This window comes from Oryx dammah, unplaced genomic scaffold (genome assembly GCF_014754425.2).
Source record: "Oryx dammah isolate SB20612 unplaced genomic scaffold, SCBI_Odam_1.1 HiC_scaffold_25, whole genome shotgun sequence".
Lineage (NCBI taxonomy): Eukaryota > Metazoa > Chordata > Mammalia > Artiodactyla > Bovidae > Oryx > Oryx dammah.
This window is the reverse complement of record NW_024070209.1, coordinates 63,156,994-63,169,371: the sequence shown is the minus strand read 5'-3', so window position 1 is coordinate 63,169,371 and position 12,378 is coordinate 63,156,994. Positions and strand designations below refer to the sequence as shown.

Sequence of the window (12,378 nt, the reverse complement as noted above, 5' to 3'; positions counted from 1 at the left end):
TAACCCCTTAGCATTTAGCAGACTATCCAGGACAAGACAGGCCTTCAGTGAACATTCATCTAATTGAATTCTGGTTTTCCTTCATCCAGTGGATGGAATATAGATTCCGGTCAATGTCAGACATAAAAATATTGCACTAAGCAAGAGATCCTGAAGTGGGGCTCAGCCCCTCCCACCACAAAGTGTGCATTTATACCCACTGGGGTCTAGAAAGAAATACTCGAACAACTTCTGCTTGTACTTAGGTTTTTTCTCAACCTTTTAAAGTTTTAATTTAGGGTGTATGTCTTCTATGTGTTGTATGAAAGGAGAAAAGATTAGCATTCCCCTTGACTAGGATGGAAGAAGCTCTCTGGCCTGACAACATGCCTTTGGTTAAGGCATTGCCACCTACTTCATGGCATCTAACTCCTGTTTGGAGGCATCCCTGGTGGCTCAGATGATAAAGAATCTGCCTGCAATGCTGGAGACCCTGGTTTGTTTCCTGGGTCAGGAAGATCCCCTGGAGAAGGGAATGGCAACCCACTCCAGTATTCTTGCCTGGAGAATCCCATGGACAGAGAAGCCTGGTGGGCTACAGTCCATGGAGTCACAAAGAATCAGACACAACTGAGCAACTTTCATTTTCCCTTTCACATGTCTTATGGATATAGCATATGTAGTATGTGCTTGCTATATGTGTATATGTAGCATTCACTACATAGTACAACATGCTACATAGTGTCACAGGCGTGGTATGCAGCATAGAAGCACACCTAACTACAGTAGGCAGCAGGAAAATACACTGAGAGACCCAAAGTGTGGTCTCCCCAAGAGCTCCTAAGACACAGACACACACATTCATTCATTCAATCATCCAAAAAAATATCTTACTGATCTCCTCATGTGGTGTGCCATGCTCTGTTGCCCAGATTGCATCAGACAGAGGCAAGAAAGCAGGAATCATCAGGAAGCTGGTCAAGTCCTGTCCTGTCCTGCTGCCCATTGGACTCGGGCTGCTTCATGGTTCGGATAACTGGTGTGTGGCACTAAGTTACCCAGAGTAAGAAAATACATACTAAATATGCACCCACCTAAGAGGATGAAGCAGAGAAGGCAATGGCAGCCCACTCCAGTGCTCTTGCCTGGAAGATCCCATGGACAGAGGCGCCTGGAAGGCTGCAGTCCATGGGGTCGCTGAGGGTCGGACACGACTGAGCGACTTCACTTTCACTTTTCACTTTCACGCATTGCAGAAGGAAATGGCAACCCACTCCAGTGTTCTTGCCTGGAGAATCCCAGGGACGGGGGAGCCTGGTGGGCTGCCTTCTATGGGATCACACAGAGTCGGACACGACTGAAGTGACTTAGCAGCAGCAAGAGGATGAAGACGGAAGAGGTCAACCAGACCTGGGCTTTTAATCCTGGTCACAGATGTTTCCTGTTCATTACAAACTCACAGCAATCATCTAACATGGTTCTTGTATTCACACCTGGCCTTCTCCTCCCCAGCAAAGAAGGGGATTACCTACCTGACAGATTCATAAGACGCTCCTGACCCTCAAAGATGGCTCTCCACCCTCCCAGATGACTGAAACTGCTCGAAGGAGACAGTCCTACAGCTAAGTTAAGGAATGTGATTTTGAATGTAACCTATTAAACTTGCACTAAGTTGTAAATGACATGTGCTTGGTACTCTCTAGAGAACTAGTTTTGCTAGAGAGAAAGATGGAAAAGAAGGAAACACCAGAGAATTGATCTATTAGCAGAACTTATCTATTAGTACCTACGGGTGAAATGACTGAGTCTCATGGATGCAAAAGTAGCCTTGGAAAGGAGACACTACCAGGCCACTGGGCCAGGGAAGGAACATTGAACCTGTCCATTTTGCCAAGGGCTGTTTTAGATGCAACACCTGCCCCCTGGCCTCAAATACTTACTCTCGAGAATGTTAGTGCTAGAAGAAAGCAGGGAGAGATCCCTGGGGTAGGCTAGACCCCAGCCTCCTGACTGCTGGTCTAAATTCTCCTCCAATGAGCTTTCAACACACCTGGTGATTGAGATGAGTAAACAAAAAGAGATTAAAAACTCAAGCCCTTTATCCATCTTGAAAAACTAGCTCAATTCTATGCTCTAACTATTTTGAACTGCTTAGCTCATCTCTCCCCTCTGGGGTTTTGATTATACATTCTTGGCACTTTTCAGAGTGATGCCAGAAGTGGGGAGGCAGTCGAGATGATTCTCATCCATATCCCATCCCAGAGGTGAGCCTGGGAACAATGCACTGTTGTTTTACTGGATAAAATAAGACAGAGACCTCACTTACACTGCAAAACCTGGGGTTAAATGTCCTGTGACAATTCGGGGGAAAGATAGAAAACAGCAATACCCAAAGGTACCTTCCTGCTTGCCAAGGTTGAGAAACTGGAACGGCCAGACACTTACAGAGTATCCAGGCACAAACTCAGTGCATTGATTTAACGGCAACTTACAGAGGGGGGATTAGCTCAACAGTAGGAGTTTCCATAAATATTTCATTTCATTTTAAACAATTATACTTTAAAATTACTGATATTTCATGTCAAAGTTTGACAAAACCAATACAGAATTGTAAAGTAAAATAAAAAATAAATTTAAAAAATAAAAAAAATTAAAATTAAAAAATTAAAATTAAAAAAAATAATAAAAATAAAACTGTTAAACCCAGGTACTCTTTCTGCCCCCTTCTGATGCCTATGTCAGAAGCTTTCTCTATCTCCTTTATACTTTAATAAAACTTTATTACACAAAAGCTCTGAGCAATCAAGCCTCGTCTCTGGCCCCTGATTGAATTCTTCCCTGGGGGCCAAGAATCCCAGTGTCGTGATTCAACAACAATCTTTCATCTTGGGGGCTTGTCCGGGATCCTTCTGGACAAGGTAAGGATGCTTGGAGCTCTAGTTCTTTGTTCTCTTAGCGAACACCTTTTCTGCTGTGCTTTACTAACTCTACGGTGTGCTTGTGTGAATGAATGACATGCCCTGCGTGAAGCGAGTAAGGAGCCCTGCTCTGCGGTTCCACTGTGATCTCATACAACTTATGGCAGAAACCTGTCGGGGGTTTATACCAACCTGCCAATGCCAAGAGGCACCCAATGTCTCCTTTGGGAACCGACCAGAAATGGGCAAAGCGTGTGGACCAAACTCTCCTTTCTCGGTCAAACTTTTCGGTCTCTTTGACCATTTCATAACTCCTTGGGAATTAGAAGTACTAACCTAATCTATCGGATCTTAGACTTTCAAGGGACTTGTAATCTATACTGTTACTGTGTACAGTGGCTTAGGTCCGAAACTTGGATTGGTAGTTAAGAAAGCACCTAGCCTCGCTAGGCGGAGAAGGCAATGGCACCCCACTCCAGTACTCTTGCCTGGAAAATCCCATGGATGGAGGAGTCTGGTGGGCTGCAGTCCATGGGGTCGCTGAGAGTTGGACACGACTCAGTGACTTCACTTTCACTTTTCACTTTCATGCATTGGAGAAGGTAATGGCAACCCACTCCAGTGTTCTTGCCTGGAGAATCCCAGGGACGGGGGAGCCTGGTGGGCTGCCGTCTATGGGGTTGCACAGAGTTGGACACAACTGAAGCGACTTAGCAGCAGCAGCAAACCCAGATCATGAGCTGTATTTTAAATATGTAAAGATATCCTTTTAACACATTGACTTTTGAAAACAATTTATATATATATATATATATAATATAATATATATATAATACATATATACGTAGAGTTAGCTAGCTAGGGATGCCAAAACAAAGGGTCACAGACTAGCCTGCTCAAATGACAGTAATTTATTTTCTCCCCCAGTTCTGGGAGCCAAAAGTTTGAGATCAAGGTATCTGCAGAGTTGGTCTCAGAGGCCTCCCTCCTTGGCTCATAGATGCCTGTCTGTGTCTTCACGCAATCTTCCCTCTGTGTGTATCCAGTCATATTGGACTAGGGCCCATCCTAATGACCTCACTGAAAGACCCCTACTCCTCCTTCTGAGGTATGGGGGCTAGGACTTCAACATTTGAGTTTTAGGGGAACCCATTTCAGGCTGAATACAGTGTACTGTGCATAGACAACTGAGCATCTTTGCCCTAATTGTCACACAGTTTCCTATAAAACCTGAGTGTGATGCATGTGACTGAGTTTCTAGTCACATTCTTGCATCACATCCTTAATAGAAATGAAGAGGGTCTGTAGATTATAATCTAGACTTCTTATAAAGGATAACACACACACATGGTATTAGGATAATTTTCCTCAAAGGAACAGCTACTCTTTAATTCTGAACATTTTAAGACATCCAGAATCACTTTCCCTAAGCAATTATGATTTTACAAAATGCTGTCAAGACCATTGCAAAGTTTTACTGCCCAGACAGAGCTAAATGCCTGGAGCTTTCAGCAGTGATTTATTATTTACTCTGGAGGTAGGTTGCTAAGCAAGATTTATTCAGTAAGAACAGAGCCATCCGTAACAGTACAATATATGTTTGACTGCAAGGGAGATTCTTTTTCACCATTCCTCCAGAGAGTGTGTCCTCCATAAGAAAAAAATATATATCTTTATGTAAATTTTCATCCTTCTGTGAAATCAAGGGTACCAGTATGGATTTAACAAACCAGTTTGACTTCAAATGTCCTCATTTGAATTTTAGCTCTGAGAAATTTTCAGAATAAAAGCAATGGGAGAACAATACCCAAGTTCATTGATGGAATCTGCTGGGTATTTGCTTTACCTACACGGGGCTTTTATTTCCTGAGGAGTTGTTTCATTGCACTACAGTGGCCTAACTCACACATTCATACCAGCTTGCAGCAACTCCAGATTCCTAGGGAAAAAAGAGCACTAATAATGCATATTTGCCAACTTGGGTTTTCAGAATTGGTAACAAGGACTAGAGATCAGTTGCTGGCCTGCTTCCGCCCCCTAGTGATCATAACTGCTGCTTTTTGCTAAAGACAAGAGAACCGAGGACCAGTGAAATAAGCTGCTGCCTACGTCCCCTGCTTTAGCAACCTATTCTCCGGATACCCACGGCCCTTCAGCTGCCCTTCCACCAATCTCAGAAAAGGGAAATGATCAACTCATTCACATTAAGGCGTCCAGGACTGAAAACTTCCCTTCACCCCAGACTATGCTTTTTAACAAAAGCACTGAACCAAAAAGGCAATGCTGCTTAACCCAAAAGAATAAATCACCAGTAGTGGAAATTTAGAAAATTAAAAAATTTAAAATAAAAAAGACTTTTTTTCCCTAGGCCTTTTTGTCTTTGTGTTTTGGAGGAATGTCTTTGAAAAAGTTATCTAGTGCCTCAATTTCTTCAAGGAATTACAGCCTTTTCTATAATCTGGAGGAGAGGAAAAAAATTATCAGAAGACCCCGGAAAATGTTCCATTTCCCTGACTTCTTTCCTCCGTCATCAGCTGCTCCCACCCCTGTCCCTGGCTGGAAGGTCGGCTCTGGGTGGCAACCATGTCCAACAGGGCAACTCACCCCGCCAGACACAAAGTGGGTGGAAACATGAGTGAGAAATGTTTGGTTGGACTCCAACCACCCTCCCCTAGCTGCTCCCAGGATCCCCACCACAGTTCCTCAGTGGGTCAGGGAGTTCTTCAGGCAGGTGGCCAATCCCCAGCTTTTGATCTGGAAAGTAGGGTTGAACAATGAAAGTTAGACTAGGAGACAGACTCTGGGAAGCTTGAGAGGCCCCGGGCAATGTTTCTGAATTCTGGCTTGAATGGGTCGTTCATCAAACCCCTCCCAAGTGTTAGAAATTGGCCTCTCCCCAACCAGGAGCAATGCCAGAGGGTCACCCCTGCACCAGTGCCCAAGTTCAACCTAGATGGAACCAGGAAGAAAAGAGAGAGAATGCAGAGAGGAGGGCTGCTTTGTGTTGTGGGTGTAGCTTGCTGACAAGCCATAAGAACCCATGAGTGCCTCCAATCTGCCATCACCAACTCCCCCAAACACAGTCTGCAGAAGTAGAAGCTGGTGGAGCGTGACTGGTGCCTGGAGTCAAAGGGCTGGTTTCAGTGCCCAGTCTCAACTACATGAAGTACTGTGACATGGATAAAATCTGGTGTCAGGCAGACCTGAGTTTGAATCCTAGCTCTGCCACTGGGTAGCTGTGCAGACTTTGATGACTTTTATGCCATCCTTTAATTGTCAGCTCAAACATTACACCCTCAGGGACAAGCATTCTGGCTCCACAAATCGGATCAGATCTCCCTTATATAAACTTCTTAATCCCTAATAATTTTTTATTTATCACATGCATCACTATTTGTAATTTTATCATTTATGTGTGAAGTGATTTGTCTAACTTTTCCCATACTGCATTCTAAGCTCAAAGTGGGCAGAGAGCTCATCTCTTCCATTTACCACCTTTTCCCTAGGACTAGAACATAGCATAACTTCAATAAGGATTTGAGAAATGAATGAACCATCCTGAGCCTTTATCATCTATAAAATGGGATAATAGTACCTTCCTTGTAAGTTTAAAGTGAGTATTTAATGGAAATATATTTGTGAAAATTCTACCCTGTGTCTGACAAGGAGTAAGGCTCAGAAGGGGGTCATTCCTTTGCCACCTTCTCTTCAGAGGCCTACCATATGTAGGTGGACAGTTGTCCCTGGCCACCAGAGGTGCCACTGAGCAGTGAACTGAGCCAAAATAGAAAACCGGAGACTTGAACAATCCACAGATTCCATCAAAAGTCCCTGAATAATCAAAAGTAGTTGGCACATTACAATTCATCACCTCTTCCCTCTACGTGTCCCTTGATGGCAGGAAAAGTTATCTCCAGCTTCACTCTCCTTTCCATCCCAGACAGAGAGTAGCCAGAGGGACTGTAAATTCATTCCTAACATTTTCAGTTGTTTGAGTTATGTTCTACAAGAATTAAGAAGGTGACTTTAAAAACATGAAGGAGAAATAAAGGTTGTACTTCCCAGAGCAGAGTACAGGTGTAAAATGAAACTGAACTTTTAATATGAAACTGCTCTGGAGGAGAAAGGACTAAGAATATTTTTATAGAATACTTGCATTATGGGTAATTTTTTTAAATCCAGAGTTCAACTTGCATGACATTGAGGCATAAGTCTACCACTTAATGACATTTATAACTCTGTAACAATACGTTTTGTATAAATTACTGCTGAGGCTTAACATTTCTGATTATGATATATAGAATAAAGTGATGTCATAAAGGCAAAGTTTGTAAGTTACGATCTGTCCTGTTGCTTTAAATAAGAGGATTTCTGGAGACAATCGCCTTGATGAATATAAACTCAAATGAACCTTGAATCTCTTCAATTATTCTTATTTAGAATTCATTTTCCTTTGAACTTTCATTTAACTCAAAGCATAATCGTTCCATTATAAATCAAGCGAGAGCTTGTCTTTCCTGCAATAACAAGTATGCTTTAAATAATGAAGCAACACCTATGATCATAAAAGATAGCGTTTCAATGCACCAAAATACAAAAGGTAAAGAGATTTATTATCTTAGTTCAGTAATGATGAGTTGAATATTTTTGTAGCAAGAGACATCTCTATTCCAGATAACACTTTTTATTTGACTTTTTAGTGTATTTTCATTCCCAGAAGACTGGGGTGCCTTATTATCAATGAGAGAAACCCACGATGCAACACACAATGCTGTTGGTGACTGAGAAGGTCAGTTCTCTTTTTGTTCAGTTTCTTGAGTAGGTTAATGAGTATAAATATCTCTCAGCCTCCCTGGCCCTCTTTTCCTTTATGAAAGAGCTGGCCTAATCATCCTAAATTCACCCCAAACTCCAAAGGAAAAGACTCTATGAACTTTTCCTTCTGTACAGAATTATGATGAGGAATAACTAAGTTAATGGAGATGAATATACTTTAAAAGGCATAAAAGTGCTATACATATCATTTGATGGTTTTCACTCTGTATTTTGTAAATACTTCTACACATCTACTATGTGAACTATGCTATTCAATATAACAGATATCTCTGGGGCATCTCCAGGGTAGTACAGATGAAAAAGTGTGATGAAGAGGGACTTCTGGAGTTGCCATAATAAATTCTCTTGGATGATATGGGAACCCCACATTATGACAGGTCAAGTGGCCAAACTATCCCAAACAAGCACCTTTTACCTCATTGAAAAATCTCATCCGCAGACAAAACACAGAACTAAGCAGGTAGTCTGGGTGGTTGAATGACTCTCTACCTGTTATCTCTTCATGTATTTCATCTTCAAAGCATTGTGACCTGTCTTCAATACACCCTCGGGTGTGGGATTTACATTTTTAATATTGGCATTTATGACACGGTGCTTTTTCCTGGTTAATTGGTATCAGAGCAAAATGTTTGCCTCTCTCTTGAAATAAATCTCTTCAAGAGCTTCAATCACACATTCTTTTGTTCTATTCTTCATTTGAAATGGGCTCTATAAAGCCGCTACATAATCTTTTGCCTCTCACGTTTTTAAATCTGGGGGTTTATGCTTTAATAGCTTTGATGTTGTGTACTCTTTAGCCTGTTACTTAAACCGTGTTCCTCCCCGCCTGACACCCCACTCCCCCTCAGACTTACAAGCCTGTACCCTCTGAGGCTGAAAGGATTTATTTATCATCCAGAATGTTTCCATAATTTTGGAAACATATGTTTCGAAATTACATTCCAATATCTCATACTATGTTCTTTGTCTTGCATCTGTTCTGTAAAAACAAATAAAACGCACATAATTATATTCCAATAGCTGCAGAGTCTATGTTTCCCGCAAGAGTTGGTTCTTCCACAAACAGTAAGAGTGACACAACAAAGGCACTTACACCCCCCTGCGATGTCATCCAAATCTCATTCTTGTGTTAATTAGAGCTAACCAGTGATAATAGTAAACTTCTACCACGAAACTGGGAAACTTTGACTCCTTTCCAGAGCTATTTCAGTTTTACAGGATAATCTCTTTATTGAAAATTAGCTATTGTTGAAAAACCAAAGACATAATACTCAACCATGCATGGACACCAACTTAGTAATTTTTTATCCTCTCTGGTTGTGACTTGCATTAAACATACTTTAAAAAATGCACTTCTCTCCCTGAAAGATATTGGTGGAAAGATAGTAAGTCAATGCACAACAAAAAATATCCTCAAAAAAAACAAAAAAATAAATCTGAATGAAATATAGAGACATACTAGGCCAAAATATATTTCTTTTTTTCTATAAGTACCCCACCACACGCCAGCACTCTCCTGCTCAAGTCTTTCCCACCACAAAAACATTCACACACACACACACAGACCATTTAAACATAGAAGCCCAATTATTTTACAACCACCATTTGACTAGAATGTTTGATGTCAAAATTAGATTAATTAGCATTAAGACACTTGAAAAAGCCCCTCAAAACTGAGAACTACTATTCAGCCTATTTATTAAAAACAAAATTCCCCCACTGAAATGCTCTTTCTCCTCAGGGTTCCACCCGTGTTACCATGATCCTTATACTCTTTAGGTAATAAAAGAAATTCTCGAACTGAGAAGAGGGAGAAATTTGATGCCTGCAGTGGTATGCCGGTAGATATTTAACAACCAGCCTGAGTGAGAAAAAAAAAACTGACTTGTAGCATTTGTTAATTTCCATGATATGAATTCCTCCATCACAGCCAATTTCAAGCTACCACTGGGATGCTGCTGAAGTGCAGAACTGGGAATATCTATGCACGGTTGGTTCATACCAGGTGGTTGGAGCTGGTTCCACCACTGGATGTCTGTGACTCCAGACTGAAATATATCTCCAGCACCTTTCACATCTGGCAGCAGTTCTAGAAGTAACTCTTGTCATTTGCTCTCAACTGGTCTGTTTCTAGAATGATTTTCAGACATTCCTGCCAATATCCTGGGCTAAAAGGCACTTTATACTGACATGAAATCATAGGTGGAGAGGCTAGTCTTAGTTACTGAGTTCAGTTGATAGATAACAAAACCCACGTAAATCCTGGCCCCCACGTGATCCAGTCTCAGCATAAAGATATATTCAAAGAAAACACAAAGATGACTCCAGAAGTCTTGAAAAACAGTATCAGTGTGGGATTTTCTTATAAAGTTTTATGCTGGTGTTTCACCCAGAAATCTTCCCAATCAACCCTCCTTAGCCATCTTATAGTTTTACAGTTACAGTACAGGCTGAACACAAACACACACACACATTCTTTCTCTCTTCCACGTTCTCCCTCTCCATGTCACACATATGCATGTGTGTGCATGTACACACATGCACCAACTCTACCTCTTAACCCTATCACCCCCACCCTTTACTGCAATCGCCCTTCACTTATATACCACCCTCAGTACCCTGACTGCCCCCCACAGGCACAAGTCCCTGGGCAGTACCATTCTCCTCCCAATCTGACTGCTTTTCTCCAAATCTAGCGACTCATATTCTCTATTCCGTTACAGTAACACAAGGTATTTGTCAGTGTGACTTTTGCAGCATCACAGTTCTAATAAGAAGGAGCATTTATCTTTTCCTCTCTATAATATTTGAGTTCCTTATACCTAGAGACTCAGGAAAGTCATGCAGACGAGAGTCAAACGAGGCTGGAGGGCCCAAGGACGTTCTTCTTAACCACCGTACTCTGCTAATTCTCTGTCTAAAGAGAAGTCACTGAGGAACCTTGGCCAAGTCAAACTTCCTGTGCCTCAGTTTCCTCACCTGTAAAATGGAGCTTATAATAGTCCCTACCTCTTCCCAGTCTGGCTCAGATGGGAAAGCGTCTGCCTACAATGCTGGAGACCCGGGTTCAGTCCCTGGGTCAGGAAGATCTCCTGGAGAAGGAAATGGTAACCCAGTCCAGTATTCTTGCCTGGAAAATCCCATGGACCGAGAAGCCTAGTAGGCTACAGGCCATGGGGTCGCAAAGAGTCGGACACAACTAAGCGACTTCACTCACTTCACCTCATAGGGGATAGAGGGGAATTAAATGAGTTAATATATAGAGAGTGCTTAGAACAGTGCCTGGCACATAATAAGAGCAATTATGTTAGCCAGGTACCAACTAGTAATGTTAACCAGTACCGTCAGCTCTGCACAGCCTCTAGAATCCCACGACATTTGCACAGTATCTTCTCATAGGATCCCAGGGAAGCAGGAAGTTTTTTAAATAAAGGGTCAGATAGTAAATACTTTAGGCTTTACAAGCCACATACAGCCTCTGTCACACAATCTTCTTAGGGTTTTTAAGTCTTTAAAAATGTAAGAGACACAAGTGTGTCAATCACACATTCCCTCCCCAGGTGTTCACTTATCACTTACTATGTGCCAGGTACCTTTCTGGATGCTGAAGCTGCAAAGATGGAGAAGTTAGCATTCAACCTTTAGGAAGGGATGCTCATAGCCTGATACGAAGACAATCATAGCACCGTGTGTGGTGAGTGCTTAAAGGAAGGGGTGTGCTCTGGTTAGGGGAAGGTGATTGCTGAGAAAGGTGTCCAAAAAGGAAAGACCACTTGAGCTGTACCTTGAAAGATACAAGGAATTCACTCGGCACACAGAGACATAAGAGCAAGGAGGTCTTCAGGAAAATTGCACTTTCTGGGATCAGAGGAGGCCCATGACATCCCATAAGGTCAGTGAGAGCCAGATCAGGAAGTTAGGTTCCCTCACACTCACTGAGGCACTGAATTTTATTCTGTAGCCCTCTCGTTTCAAACTCTTCAGCACAGAAAAGTTGTCTTCAGGCAGTGTCTTCATTCAAAGCCCTGGATTCATGGAAAGCAAATCTGGTTGAAGCTGAATGGTAAACTCAGAGCCCCTCTCTCCTGCTGGCCTCCTGCACCAGAGACTGATCAGGGCAACCTCTGGTACCCCTGGCAGCACAGCTGGAAATCCACTGCTCCTAGCAATGGGCAGTAAGCTCAGGGTCCAGGAAAGTCCTGTGGCTCCACTTAAATTCTTCTGAAGTCAATAAAATGCCATATATCTATAACCATTTTCATCTTTAGCAGACATCCCATTCTTCCCCAGCAGCACCTCTGCCTTTGCTGGTTGCAGGCCTGCTCCATGCATCTTAACACAATTACACACTGTCTTGGGCCATTATCTAATTGTTTCTTGAGTATGTTTTCTCTCCATCTAGATGAATTGGCCTAAAAATAGGAAGTGTATCTTGCTTCTCTTGTATCTCACTCAATGAAGAGATGCTACTGAAGGAAAGAGCTCTTCTGACCCCAAGATACTGAGACGCCTTATAGGAGGAAAGAGTTTCCAAGCAGAATAAGAGCAGTAACACAAGGAAACCTCTCCCAAGATAAGCATTAACTTAGTGCATGGAGTATTTAGTGGGGAGGTGTTTATGTGTTTTAAGACTGAAGGTTTTTAA

At 42.2% G+C, this 12,378-nt stretch overlaps 1 non-coding gene across 1 annotated transcript; it reads left to right on the top strand.

The window, feature by feature from the left end:
- Positions 1–294: 294 nt before the first annotated feature.
- Positions 295–417, top strand: LOC120852368. Its single transcript, XR_005718547.1, has one exon. It is a non-coding gene; the product is annotated as a U6atac minor spliceosomal RNA (small nuclear RNA).
- Positions 418–12,378: the final 11,961 nt, after the last annotated feature.